Source organism: Vigna angularis, chromosome 5 (assembly GCF_016808095.1).
Source record: "Vigna angularis cultivar LongXiaoDou No.4 chromosome 5, ASM1680809v1, whole genome shotgun sequence".
NCBI classification, from domain to species: domain Eukaryota; kingdom Viridiplantae; phylum Streptophyta; class Magnoliopsida; order Fabales; family Fabaceae; genus Vigna; species Vigna angularis.
Window position 1 is genome coordinate 11,447,178 of NC_068974.1, and position 15,683 is coordinate 11,462,860.

Below are 15,683 nucleotides of genomic sequence, written 5' to 3' on the forward strand. Positions count from 1 at the left end.
AACCACTAAAAGAATTTGATATGTGGGAGACCACATCTATCTCCAGAAAATTAAGAGACAATACAAGGAGGTACACATCCCATCAAGTAAAAATTAAAATTCTAACACCACAGGATGTGTTCAATTCTTCCAATACAGATATGCTGCACCAGACCAATACATCATGACCACACAAACTCTTTCACTACCCTCAATTCCAGTTGCAACTGCACTTTCCCAGTCTTATGGCAAGTTAAATATTTCTTGTCAACTATTACCACATATAGCTCCCTTTATCATGTAATGATGTTGGATTTTTGGTTCCTAATATGGTTTCATGTTTTAAACACTTGAATTCACCAGACAAATTCGACATCTATAGTGCTGGTTTAATCTTTCTATAATTGGTAATTATCTAATGGTGACAAATTCTTCTCCTATGATTGGAACTAATCAGTCAATATATGTATTCAATTTTATATGCATCCACATATAGCTCCCTTTATCTTATTAAGCTCATATTTTGAAATGCTTTAAGGTTTATACCACCCTCTTATAGGCTTTCCTTGGTCTAAGGACTTATAATAGCCTTATTCAATACACAATAAAATACAACACAAGATCATTCTTTGATTTCTTATACAGTGTATGTATAGGATATTTGATAGGTCCTCTTTAAATGTGTAATTTCTAAAGGGTTGTAAATATAATTGGGAAAAGAATCAAGGTTATAATGTAAGGTCTGGGGCAATCAAGAAACAAGAGTTGCCATATTTTATAAACACCAGAACAACACATAAATTTATTACTGAAAAATAAACATAATATTACAAGATCTTACAAGATAATATATCTTAAATTATAAAAACATGCAATACAGTCCTTTTCTGTATTCAGAAAGATGATTATGAGAGATAAGTTACTAAAACACAACCATCATTGACATACAAGATTGAGTAATACCTCTAGGAGTATCGAATACAGCTAACAATCTCCTGCCAAGATCTTCAGCTAAGTTTAGTACTTAAAACTTGGTTTGAAGAGGCTGGATAAACATGAATTTCAGAAAATATGTCAATAAATCTCTTCCACAGGTGCACACATCCTAACAGTAAGAAAGAAGTTTATGTTTGTATCCAAACTAGTAGAAAACAAATACTTCTAGATGTAATCATAAATAAAAAGATCAATCATTTCAAACAAATACTTAAGATGATTAATTTCTGCCATATCATTGCTAATTAAAACAATATCATCCACCTAAACAAATAATGCAGTAAAAGAAGTAGAAGCAGATTTGACAAACAAAGCTTGATCTGCAGAAGATTATTCGTAATTAAGAGAAAGAAGAGTAGCAGATAAGGTACTATGCCATTGTCAACAAAGGGGAAGTAAACTAGGAGGAGGGACAAGATGAATTGGCAAAAGCTAGGCTTTTAGATGATGACATTTTCCTGGGTAAAGTTATAGATAAACCTAGTAAATTCATGAATGGACAGATAAAGAGGACAAGGATGTTTTTTGATGAGGCAGAGAAAGGAGTTGCAGACCTAAACCCTGCTAGCAGGTGGCAAGTGTGGGCATCCACAAAGTCAGTTCAACTAACATGCACACTAACTACAACAAAATCTATCTAAGGGTAATCTAAAAATCCACTAAGTTGTCTAAAACAGTTTTTAATGTTCATCTAACACAACTAAGAAGTATTTCTTTTGGTGAAATTCAAATCAAATTTAGAATGAAAAGCCAAACAATTTAAACTACTACTAAACTAAGTGAGTGAAATCTATCAATTTAAGACACTACACTAATAATGGTCTAAAACAACTAATTAGCACAGGAAGTGTTGATTCAAGAAATACTAAAATAGTATATATGACCTTTTATCAGATTTCAATAACAGCCAATAAAAACAAATCCCAATCTAAGAAATTCAGACTTACCAAGTGCAGAAGGCAATTGCAGCACGAGCTTATCTCTTCCACTTCCAAGAAACCAACCTAGGCTTTCCAAAATTGCAATTTCAAACCTCCAAACAACAACGACAAAAAATAGGTCAATGTAACAACACCCAGAGAAAAGAAAACTGAAATAAACCTCAAATCTAAGCGATTCAAACTTACAACGAGCAAGAAGCAACCACAACTCGAGCTTCCAGTTCGAAGAAACCAACCTAGGGTTTCTAAAGTCGACATATCAAACCTCCAAACAGTAATGACCAAAAATAGGTCAATGTAACAACAAAAAGAGAAAATGAAAATAGAAATTAACCTCAAACCTTGGCTTACTCACCGCGTTCGACAGATGAAATCTGAATCCACACAACTCGCGATGGCAAAACACACGACCAAACACTGATGCGGAAGAAAGAAGTCGAAGACAGAGAGGGAGAACAGAAGAGGTGCGGGACTGACAGTGAAGAAGTTCAGTGCAGAAGAGGTGCGAGAATGAAGGTTCGCGAAGAGGAAAAGGGAGAGGTTTGGGAATGAAAGTTCAGTATAGAAATTTTTAATTCTTTTTCAAAGAATGAATTTTTTTCGAGAGTGAGAGGGGAAAAGCATCCCGCGCAAAAGAGCCAAAATTACATACAACACTTATATACGGATTTTCCGTATATAATGATTTCTTCAATTATATACGGATTTATCCGTATATAACGGGTTTCCCAATATCCGTATAAAATATCCGTATATAATACGTTTATTGCATACCGATTTAATCCGTATATAATTATCCGTATATAACTGGCTATTTTCTTGTAGTGGGACAAAACACAATAAACACAAACACAACAAAAACCTAAGACCGAACCGTTGGTCCCCGGCAGCGGCGCCATTTTGTTGAGAGGGTCGCACCTCTCACAAAAGTTGTGCATAAAATAATGCAGTACAGTGCTAGGAAGTGACTCCTAGGTCGTCTCTCAAGGACCAAATGTGGTTCAGTCAATAGGTCGAACACGTAGTAGGGGGGTTGGTGAAGAGTTTGTGAATGCGGATGAACTTAAATAAAAATGGAAATTAAATACAACCAAACATAATTGAAAACACTGAAATAAATGAACAACGCGTGAAAATCGAACGGTCCTACAGATTACTGAACGGTTTTACATTGAGGCCGAACTATCTCTAAATCAAATAAGAAAATTGGAAATGCAAGAAAATTAAAAAGCCGAATAGAATAAACAGCATAATGAACATAAACAATAAAGCGAAATAATAGACATCACAGTGAATTGAAAAATAAACTAAACAATCCCAGAGATAAATATCCAAATACAACTAAAACTATTAAAATGCAACACTTAAACTGAAACATTAAATGCACAATGTTGTAAGCTAAACATCAAAAACAATTCATCACCACAAGAAGAAAACGCTTGAAGAGTTAATTTAAATAATTTAGTAAACTGCTGTAAAATAAAATTTGTGTTGCACCGTTTTTCCATCCAAGGCCGTGGCCTATCCAGTTGATGCATGCATCTACTTCTTCATTCAAAGCTAAATAAAAATAGTCACTTGCAGCATATCCCAAAACCAAAATAACTTCTATCTTCTATCATTGAAATCCACGGCAAACTCCTTTTGTAAAAGCAAATACAATAATGATGAAAATCCATTCCCCCTGCAACAGCTTCAGCGTTCCTTTTAAAAGAAAATAAATGCATTTTTTTTTCACTCAAAATGAAATCACCGCTTCTTCACTCAGCTTGCAACCAAACATTAAGCAACCATTCAATGCAATAGTGAACTTCTGTGATGATGAGCTTTGAAAGACAGAAATGAAAAATCAGCAAAGATAAAAAATGCTTCTAAGTGGGTGGCGGCTGCCATGTCCAGCACATCCCATTTTCTACAAAAAAGAAAACTAAATCTACTGGACATCACCGTTCATTAATGCACCGTTTGCTTCCAAAAGAAAGAAAAATGAAATGTGCTTTTTTATATTCTGGATGTAATCCTATGTCTAAAAGCAACGTTCCAGCCAGCTCCTTCCCGTGAACTCCATTCCTCTCCGTATCCTCCCTCAAGCTCTCTCTCACTCACTGTTTTTTTTTCCGCCCCTGCACCGTGAGCTTCTTGTGCACTATATTTCTCTCTACCCCAGAAAAAAAAACATTCCTCCTAGGTGGCGGCTACTTACTTCCTGCTTCCCCTAACCGTGAAGCCTTCGGATGTGTGCTACTGGGCTGCTTCCGTGTGCACCTCCCAAGATGCTATCCGTCATCACCTATCACCTTTTGCTTCTGCTGGAACACTTCTTTGCTGGACGCTGCTGGAAAATGAAAAATAATGTTGGGCCGTGGGCTTCTCAATGTGTCATGCTTTTCAATTTGGATTTTGGACCTTCCACAGTTTGCAAAGCAATAACTAAATGCTCTGAACCAAAACCGTGTGGGTGGTGGCCCCTCTACTTTCCGTGCCTTTCTTCTAATCACCATGCACCAAATTTAAAAGAAAGAAATGATGTTTCTGACCACTTTCTCCAATTCATATGTGTTGCCATCCATTCTCCGTAACACTCCACTTTCCACTTTTAAAATCCAAAAGCTTTCCATGTGGGCCGATGTGCATGTGGCTGCTTTTTTTTCTTTGCTATTCAATAAAGCCAAGCTGTTGTATGCCTTGTTTAAGAGTGTTGGGAGCTTTTAGCACTGTCCAATTATCAATTCCTAGCCACCACAAGTACCCAACAGCAAGCAAATGCAAACATATTAGAAATCACTCAAACAGTAAGCATTGGACTGACATAGGGGAGTAAAAAAAATACTGGGAACAGCACAGAACGAATTTGAACAAAATAAAAACTATACGTGAAAATAGACATCCATACGAAACTATGAAAAAAAATTGCATGGAAAACGGATAAGAATTGAACTCAAACGAGGACACACAAGTTGACACAACATTCACGCAGCACTGTGCGAAAATTGAAATGACTGAGATGCATTGGGCTCAATTGCCATTTCTCATTTAACCTTCGAATGTCCCAAATTGTATCTCCATATTTTCCTTGTAAAATAATTAGCTCAGATAATTCAAATTAGTTAAAATAAGAATTTCCGATCAAATTTAGCACAATTAGGAAAAATAGGATAATATTGTACATTCAAGCACAATTCCTTGATTAAATCTGGTACAATAAACTAAGTGAAATCAATAAAATATTGATTCATCACCAGTACATCAGCACATCACTCTGGGAATCAACCGTAGTAGACAGTAGGAATTCAATTTTGTAATATTTTTTGTCTACAAAACAATATGTAGAAAAGCAGTAGATGCTGCAAATTTGTAATATTTCTGGTACTGCAGGTGATAACTGATGGAACTTCATGTTGATAACTGTTGTAATATTCTGGTCTGTATGACAGCACTTTTATGTACTACTTCAGCTTAATTAAATTTCAGCAGATATGCTTCATTAGGTTCCATTTATCTGTTGTGTGCATTGATGTTATGTTGATATTAAAGAACTGTTTTGTTGTGCATTGATGTACTACTTCAGATTAATGAAGGTGATGATATTGGCCCTGTGTGAATATGGAGTATCCAGCAATAAGGATGATGGTTAGTTACTCGAGTCTGCCGAACGTTACAATCACTAGTATAACAAAACACCAAAATCGAACGCTCACAAACACTACCACACAGACCGAACGCTTTAAGATTCAACCCAAATTAAAACCGAACGGACGCTCGCTAACTGACAAAACATGCAAAATCAACATCACATATAAGGAACGAACGCCTAAAAGTTACTCGAGTCTGCCGAACGTTACAATCACTAGTATAACAAAACGCCAAAACCGAACGCTCACAAACACTACCACACAGACCGAACGCTTTAAGATTCAACCCAAATTAAAACCGAACGGACGCTCGCTGTCTGACAAAACATGCAAAATCAACATCACATATAAGGAACAAATGCCTAAAAGTTACTCGAGTCTGCCGAACGTTACAATCACTAGTATAACAAAACGCCAAAACCGAATGCTCACAAACTTTACCACACAGACCGAACGCTTTAAGATTCAACCCAAATTAAAACCGAACGCTAGATACGGACGCTCGCTAACTGAGAAAACATGCAAAATCAACATGAAGTACATTCCATCATAAGAACGAGCGTCACATATATGACCAAAAATTACAAACAATACAAACTTTTATAGTCAAAATAACTTTGGTTCATTGCATTCTAAGTACATTCCATCATAAGTACAATGAAATCATGGTGATGGTGAACGAAAAAACACTATTGTAAGTACAATAATGTTCACCACAACAAGAACACAGACAATCCCTAACAGTACATTAAGCCTATTTCCCAATTTCTTCACAAAGCAGTCCAAATCACTTATAATCTTTCATCCACCTTCCATTGCTTCTCTGTTCAGCAAACACTCAGACTTGCCTTCACACTTTGCACTAATTTTCGTTTCAATAACCCCATGATCTGCACACCATGTGAAATAATTGCAACCACCATCTTCACCACCATTCTGTACAACAAAACACCAATCAGGGCACCCTCGAACTGAAAATAAGAACAACGAAAAACCCAACAAAAAACCTTACCTTGAACTTAGGGCAGCCCCAAAATTGCTTGCCTCTGTTCTTGACTGTTCTTGCAGTTCTGATAACACATTTCATCCCACAATAGCACAACGGACTACCATTGCTATTCTTAACTCCTCGAGCACCACCACAGACCACATTACTATCTTGCTTCCGCCACCCGCTGCATGACGAAGACGAGCAGGGATGCATCTTCAACCGCAACTTCGATTAAACCGTAGAAGTACTCAGAAGAATTCGATCTGCACGAAACCTCAATCCCTAATTCGATCTGCACAAAACCTCAATCCCCAATTTCGTTTAAAACAATTCTTTACTTTTTACTTATAAAATATTCAATTTCCACGTGCCCCACTGCTCCTGCTTGAATCAACCACGTCAGATAACACGTCCACAACAGCGTGCCACGTCAAACACACTGTAACGCCGTTTGACACTATTTAACGGAAAGGATCCATTTGTTGCAATTTTCATAAAATTGGGACCCAATTGATATTTTCAGAAAGAAAGGGACGAAATTGAGATTCCATGCGAAAATAGGGACTTAGTGAATGATTAAACCTAAATATTATTATAAAAACTTGAAAGAAATGAGATTTTATAAAGTAGTGATAAACGGAATTAAAAGTTTAAAGAGTATAGAAAAGGACAGAATCAAAGGTCTTAGCTGCAAATGTTGTTACAGGAAACAAGATTCTTTGGTGTAGCAATTATCATGAAACTTTAACAGAACACAGTTACCACTTCCTTCCTTAGGAACTTTACCATAACAGAAGGCACACATCACACTCTGATGCGATAACAGTTCAACCCTTTTTATGCAGTAAAATGAGTAACTCAACCAACCAGATTTTAGTGCACAGATTCAAATGACCTTTTGGACACTGAAATGTATCCATATACATCATTTAAAACTTGTTGAAAGCACTGGAATTAAATCAAGGAAGTTCAGTAATGATCTACACACTGAAACAGAATTAAAAATAAAAAAATGGACCAAGCAAAGCAATGCAGTCCTATACCATATGTTATATCAGATTCTAATGCATATGTCATTGTTGTGATTACTTTATACACAATTATTGGATTTTGGCTCAAGTGTCATCATCATCCAGTGAAATAGCATGTTTCTTCACAATTTACATATATCTACAGCTCAAAAAGAGATATTTTTCCTGGGCAGAAGAAGAAAGTGATGAAGAGTAGTTGTAAATTATAATATCTACTTTAAATCAATGCCAGCCATATAAAAAGTGAGGTATGTATTAAATATAGAGCATTGAACTAATCTCCTTTATATATGTAGATAAGTATCTTCTGAAAAACGCTATTAGGTTCGATTTCTTTAATTCAGTAGTGTAGAAATGGCCTTTAACGTCACCCCATAGACGTCCGTCCTTAACAGCCCCAACGTAAATAATTGACCGGTGGCATATCCGTAAATAAGTGAAACTATCGACGTCCGTTTTGGGGGAGACGGACGTCTATAATATTATAGACATCCGAGCCCCACCCACGGACGTCTAAGAGGCTGAACAATCACCTCTTCAACTCCCCTCTGTCAGCCCCTTAAACGTCCGTTGTGGAGAGGGCCGGACGTTTATAATATTATAGACGTCCATCGCCCTCCACAACGGACGTTTAACGGGTTGAGAGACAATTAATTCTTCAAATACCTGTCAGCACCCGAAACGTCCGTAGTGGAGGGGGACGGACGTCTATAATTATATAGACGTCCGTCCCCCTCCACAACAGATGTTTCGGGTGCTGACAGGGTGGTTGAAGAATTAATTGTCTCTCAGCCCCTTAAATGTCCGTTGTGGAGGGGGTCAAACGTCTATAATATTATAAACGTCCGACCCCCTCCACAACGGACGTTTAAGGGGCTGACAGAGGGGAGTTGAAGAGGTGATTGTCCAGCCTCTTAGACGTCCGTCCCCCCCCCCCTCCACAACGGACGTAGAGAGTTTCACTTATTTAGATGACAACACCCTTTTCCTCTCTTTCTTACCGGAGGGCAATCTTATGGCCTTCACCTCCCGCCCAACCCGGAAATAGAACCCAGCCCCCCTTCTGATCCATTCATTTCTGCAAGCAGGGGATCTTCGATGCTGTCATTTCGAAATGTCCGCTTCAATCGCAGTTTCACCTCCCAAAAAGCAAAGTTGGCTTGACGAGCGCAGATGCGAGGAAGCGGGAGCAAGATAAGCGCTTTTGCTATTGAGAAAGCGAACGCACGATGGTTCAAGACTTAGCCGAGCGTTATCGAAGCTAGATTTACCGAGAGGCTTTGAGTTAGCGAAGCGCTGTAGTAGCGCCGGGCGAAGCGCTGTAGTAGCGCCGACCGAAGCCCTATATGCTAAAATGCTGAGCCAAGGACGCTCCGCCTTATCTATAGAAGCAGTCAACCGAGTGCACAAATGGACGTCCGACAGTGCACAAACGAACGTCCAACCCCAGCCCTACCACAAAACAATTCAGGCAGGTGGTCGTCGCGGGACGTCTGACGGGCACGTGGGACGTCCGAGGGTGTACACCGGACGTTTGGATAGGCGTCGGGCCTAACACATCGGACGTCTATATACACGTCCGATGTGGACCCCCCAACGTCTGAGTAACGTCACCCACAAAGACGTTGGAGGAAGGTTGGACGTCAAAAGGCCAAAAGAACGAATTTCTAAAGCCCTTTCTGCACTAGTGATTAACTCTTTTGACTTTAATTTTCAGTAGAATGGACTAATTCCTAGTATGAATTAGTTCTTGATGTTTCATTTCAAGGTATTGATAGTAAACTACATCAGAAGTTAGCTTTTCTCTCTAGTAGCAAATAAACAATTGTTATCTGAAAAAAGTAAATTAATTGTCAAATTTTGAAAAGTAAGCTTTGGTACAGGTTCCCACCCACTTAAGCCAATGCGTGTGCTTAGTTTGCTGTTAGAAGTTTCAAATTATGTTTTCAACACAAAAAGAATAATTTACAACCATATTTGAGAGGTGAGAATCTTCAAGAAGGCCATGACAAGTAATTTGGGAATATCAGCCAACAACTATACAAAAGGAATTGAGAGTGAAAATGTGAAAGGATTATAAATGAGATAAATTACAACTTCACATAATGTGCAGAAAAGAAAATGAAGCATTTGGTGTGCCAAACATCCACAGGTTGGAAGGGAGTGGGAGTAGTAAAATCTCTTTTCCACTAAATAAAGCATCAAAATGTCATTTACTTCAAAGAAGGTTATACAAATTTATACAGAGTGAAGAGAAGTACCTGCGAGAGATCACATGGAAGAAACCCCAATCATGTGAAGCCCTAAAAATGTGCGACTTGCACTCTTCCCTCGCAGTCTCGTCCCTGTCCTCTAAGCGGCTGAGATTGATGACCAGAAGCTCACAATCCTCGGTGGCCACCAGGAGACGACATGGAGGTGTGCCGATGGCATGGATGCTCCGACTAGTGTGCGCGGCGTGGAGGCTTCGAGACGTTTAGGGCTTCGAGATGGCGTGGAGTGCGGTGTGTTATGTGCTCTGGGATGAGACCAAAATATGCTCTGGGATGAGACCAAGATTAAGATTGGAAGAAACGAAATGGTGAAGTGCTCTATTGTGGAAGAAACGAAATGGTAAATAAACGCTTTGCGGGTCGAGCGCTGGACTGCGAGAATGAAAGGAGTTTTACGCCTATTATGATAGGTGTTTCAATATCTGTCATAATATGTTTTTCTCATAATTTCAATTTTGCCACCATGCTCAACTATTATGATAGGTGGCCTTTTACCTATCATAATATATGTATCTTTTACTACGAAAATGCCATTGCTACACCTATTATGATAGGTTTCTTAAAATATATCATAATATATCTTAATTTTATTACAAAATTGCCATGGTGGATTTCACCTATCATAGTATCCCGTCATGGATTCCTATTTTTCCACTAGTGATTAGAAAAAATAGCGAATGTCACATCAATAAAGGAAGCCTGGGAGAAATTAGACATTGTGTATAAATGTGACAACCGCAACAAGTCCAAAAACAAGGTCTTAGAGAGGAGTTTGAATAGATGAAGATTAGGCCCAAAGAGCGGGTAACAGTACATAAGTCAGGTGGAGAAAGTGACCAACCAACTCAGCACGAATGGATATCAAATGCTACCTAACCGAGTTGCAAAAAAAATATTGAGATCACTCACAAGATTTTAAGGGTATCATATGCGCCATCGAAGAATCGAAAGACTTCTCAGTTCTCACAATGGATGAACTTGCTAAGTCATTAGAAGCCCTCAAACAAAGGAGAAAGAGTTAGGATGAACGAATTGAACCTCTCAAAACACTATAGGCACAATTTGTGTCAAATGAAACTCATAATACTAAGAGCCGAGGTCGTAGAGACAGAGCCCGAGGACGAGGTAGACATGGTCGAGGAAAAGGGAAAGGTCGAGGAGATCGTTCAAGAGTGGAATGTTTTAAGTGTGGCAATCACAATCATTTTTTAAAGGAGTGCAAATCGAGGAAGCGCGACAATTGTGGTAAGCCTAGTCAACTTACTAAATTTTGTTCAACTAAAAAGAAAAGTACGAGAAATCTTCTTATAGAAGAAGAAGATGATGATGAAGAAGAAGAAGAGATGGAGATTCTATTGTCATCATAGATCTCAGAGTCGAAGGTGGAGAACTTGAATGTTGGACCATGCTTGGAATCAAAGGCTGAGGAGATTTCTTCCAACTCGGTCGGTATGGTATCTAGATATTGGAGCTAGCAACTATATGTGTGAAGATGAGAACTTCTTTGATGAACTCAACAAGGTGGAGGCCGATTTTATGTCGTTTGGAGATGACTTAAAGGTAGTCATGAAAGGGCGTTGAACAATCCGACATGTGTAGAAGGGTGGCCGAGTTTGAAAGCGTATGGACATTTACTATGTTCCTGACCTAAAGAGCAATATTTTAAGCATAAGTTAGATACTTGAAAAAGGTAACTTAGTTTTTATGAAGGACCACATACTGTATTTAAAGGATAAGCATGGTCATCTAGCAGCCTAAGTAAAAGTGAAGAAAAATCGATTGTATGAACTAGAGATGAAGATTTTACAAAAATGGGGCTTGAAACAAGATATGACTAGCAAGAGCTCGGATGACTCCATTGATTAGGTACATGTAGTATGTTTGTTAACAGGTGCAAAAGATGTTGTTAAGAACCCAAATATGAGAAGCTCAGATATTAAGATAATTAAAAATATGTTGAGTAAAATTTTGGACAAGATAAAGAAGTCTGCCAAAGATGTTTAGAGGTCAGCCAAGATTGTTGATAATAAGTCACCTAGGGTAAGAAACAAGTTGGTCGAGATTATTGAGAAGTTAGGAATAACAAAGAAAAATTTGGCTAAAGCAACAAAGAGGTCAACCAAGGTAAAAGACAGGAAGGCCATAAGAAAAAAGAAGAACTCGAATTGATTGAAAGAAGTAAACCCGATGTGGGATAAGGCATATGGAAAGCCGAATAAAGGATGCAAATGTAAGTTTATGGGAGAGTTTTGTTGGGATAAATTTAAATTTTAGGGATTTATTAGTAATTTTGGTTGAGTCTTATTTTATTAGTTTGGGTCTAGTATTATTTAATTTGATTTTGGTAAAGATAAAATAGGGATTGGTAATTTTGATTTTCCATTAATTTATGTGTAGTATTATTTTAAGTTGTTGATATAAGGTAGAGATAGATTAAGTAGTAGTTTTTATTTTGAGTCACGTATATTTTGGTTTTAGTTTTTGTTATTTGTACATGACTCAAGACCCTATTTGCACCTATTTAAAGATTTTCAAGGTTCAATGAATATAAAGAGTTCAATTATTTGTTTGTGCCATAGCTTTAATTTTCTACAAGTTATTTGTCTATGCCATGGTTTTAATTTTGTACAAGTTAATTGTTTGTGCCATGGTTTTAATTTTCTACATGTTATGTGGTTATTGTGGAGTTTATTAATTCTCGTGTTAATGAACTACTTCGTATTTTAGGTTTAGCTTTGGAAAGAACATTTTGAGGATTTTTTGCTATTTTGAAATACAAAGTGCAAAACTTTCTACGAAACATCTTAAGCATCCTAGTAATTGAGAAACATTTTCTTATCTTAAAGCTAGGTGATAAATATCACAAAAACTTAATTTAGCAATAAATGTTATGAAAGATAAGTGATGAATAAGTTTGGTGAAGGCGTTAGCAAGTTAGACAATAAAAGAAATAGGAAGAAGTTATATTAAACCTTATTGGATTTGTTCTCGAATAATATGACAGTCAATCTCAATGTGTTTGGTGCATTCATGAAACACAAGATTATGAGTGAGGTATATAGGTAACTGATTGTCACAATATAAAACAATAAGATCCAATGAAACATGAAAGTCGTGTAAAAGATAATGTAACCATTAGATTTCACAAATAAAACTAACCAAAGCTCTATACTCAGTTTCAGAGGAAGAACGATAAATGGCAGTTTGCTTCTTTCATTTCCAAGAGATCAACGAAGAGCCAAGAAAAACACACAACCCAGAGATAGAACATCGAGTATCCAAGGAGTAAGCCTACTCCGAGTCAGCAAAGAAATTCTAAGGTAGGAACGAATAACCTTTGAGCAGAAGATCCTTTTAAGTAATGGAGAACTCTGATCACAGCCTTTTAATGAGTATCAAGAGGTTTGGACATAAACTTGTTGAGTTGTTATACAAAATACGTAACCTATACAGTCGAGTGATAATGAGATATAAGAGTTTACGAATTAACCACCTGTAACCAACAACATCGAAAAATGTTTTTTTTGTCTCCAATGTTAGGTGTCAATGTTTGTTAGTGGGGAGAGTTGAACCCACAACCTCTCATACCCTACCTTCTAAACATATCAAACCAACCTTATACCCCGAGTGTTAGTGAGGGACTTGAACCCACAATGTTACCAAAAAAGGGTTGTTTATACGTAGCTTGAAGTTTCACCCAAGGAATGGAGAGGGTATGAGCGGGTTTACAACCAAGAAAACTAATGTCATCAAGGAGCTCAAGAGTATATTTGCATTGATTCATATGAATTCTAGATTCAGATCTTGCAATTTCGATCCCAAAAAAATATTGTAAAGAACCAAGGTCTTTGTTTTTGAATTTCGTATCCAAAACATTCTTGATAGAATTAATCTCTTCCTAATCATCACTGGCTAAGACAATGTCATCAACATAAACTAAAAAATCAGTAAAATAAGTGGATGTAGACTTCAAAAACAAGGCTTGATCAACAAAAGATTGTTTGTAATTAAGAGATAAAAGTGTGACAAATAGGATGTTATGTCACTGCCGCTAACTTTTTTAGGCTATTTAAAGATGTGTGCAACTAACAAACTTTAGAGGAACCAAGAGGAAGTTGTTAACAACAAGCCTTTTCTTGGTAAACACTTTGTAATATTAGTACTTCTTATGTAAAAATTTGAGTAGTACATCCACTATTAGTCACTATCTGAGTATGGAATAAATTGATAATCATAAGACGTGGTATAAAATAGGTTGAGTGACATTATTCCCCTCACATACCTTAGAATTCATTTTAGTACCTTCCAATAAGAATACCTCGACTTACCAACTTATTATCCCAATGCTTAAAATTAAATTTGGTTTTGTATTTGTGAGATACCTAAAAGTTCCAATTAGACTTCAGTGCTTGCCTACATTACATTTTTCTCCTTCTCTATACTTAGATAATTTTGTACCAAGTTCCAATAGGGTGGAAACGTGGTTACAACTCTTCATTTTATATTTCTTCAAAATATCAATGGCATACCTTTCCTGGGATACGAAGATACCTTCATTTCCTTGAACAACTTCTAGACCGAGAAAGTACTTCATAACACCTAGACAAGTAATCACGAACTTCTTTTTCATCACTTCTTTAAACTCCTCCATCAACTTGATAACGTTCCCCATGAAGATAAGATAATCAATATATAAGCCTAAAAACATTCTTGAAAGCAAATCTTTTCGTTGCAAAAAGACCAACAAAACCTAAGTTTCCATACTAATGTAGTAAAGGGATAACCTCAAGATCAATCCAAGGTCTCAGTCCTTGTTAAGTTTCAAATGTAGAGTTGAATTCTAATAGTTACTCACTATTAAACCAAGGTGGGGAATTAATGAAAAACGAATTTAAAAAAAATAGAAACTAACTATTAATGCAAATGTATGATTCTAGCTAAATTTATTCTAAACTATGTATTTTAATTAATATATAATGATTGATCGAGGCCGTACCCGAATCAAATTAATATGCAATTAAGTGCAGTATAAACTAGGAAGTGACTCCTAGGTCGTCTCTCAAGGGTCAAACTTTGGTTCAGACAATAGGTCAAACACAAGGTGAGGGTGGTTTATGGACAATTTTTGTGACTTGAATTTAACTAAATTAAAACGAATTCAACATAGATTTAACAACATATTGATAGCTGGATCAATTGCAATGCTTTCTATCCTTGATTAACAACAAATCAAACTAATATTACTCTTAATCCAACACGAATTACCCAACTTAGCGAAGGATAACTCGGTCTTCAAAATTGCAAACTAAGCGAATGCAACACACCTATTCAATTGATTCTATACAACAAATTAATCAACTAAGCAAAGATTAACCACCAATTAGGAAACTAAGCGTATACCTATTTGCAAGCACAAAACAAACTTCATACAACGCAAAGTAAGATAGCAAAATACAATCACAATTCAAAAATCTCAAGTAAGCAATGCAATATCCCCAATTATTATTCCACACAGATTCAACCTACCATTAATACGAAATTAAACACAGAAAAATAAACTTCAAACATCAAACACGAAACAGAGACTAAATTTGGAACAAATTTGCACAAGTAAGTGCGGAAAACGAAACTGAACTATAAAACAAAATTAAGTGTAGTGAACAGAAATGAAAGTGTAACTTGGAACAAAAATTGAATGCAAAAAATCTGTACGAAATCGAAATGCTAATGCGAAAATGAAATTAAAATCGCAGAATCAAGAACACAACAGAAAACGAATTGAAATTGCAATTGAAAACGTAAATGATTCATTACAAGGAAAGGGAAAGATAACAAAACCT

General features: G+C 36.7%; 1 long non-coding RNA gene across 1 annotated transcript; it reads right to left on the reverse strand.

Moving 5' to 3' along the window:
• Positions 1-923: 923 nt before the first annotated feature.
• Positions 924-2,549, reverse strand: LOC128196749 (uncharacterized). Its single transcript, XR_008249116.1, has 4 exons — positions 2,272-2,549; positions 2,103-2,152; positions 1,923-2,008; positions 924-1,024 (listed from the first exon to the last, which is right to left on the reverse strand). It is a non-coding gene; the product is annotated as an uncharacterized LOC128196749 (long non-coding RNA).
• Positions 2,550-15,683: the final 13,134 nt, after the last annotated feature.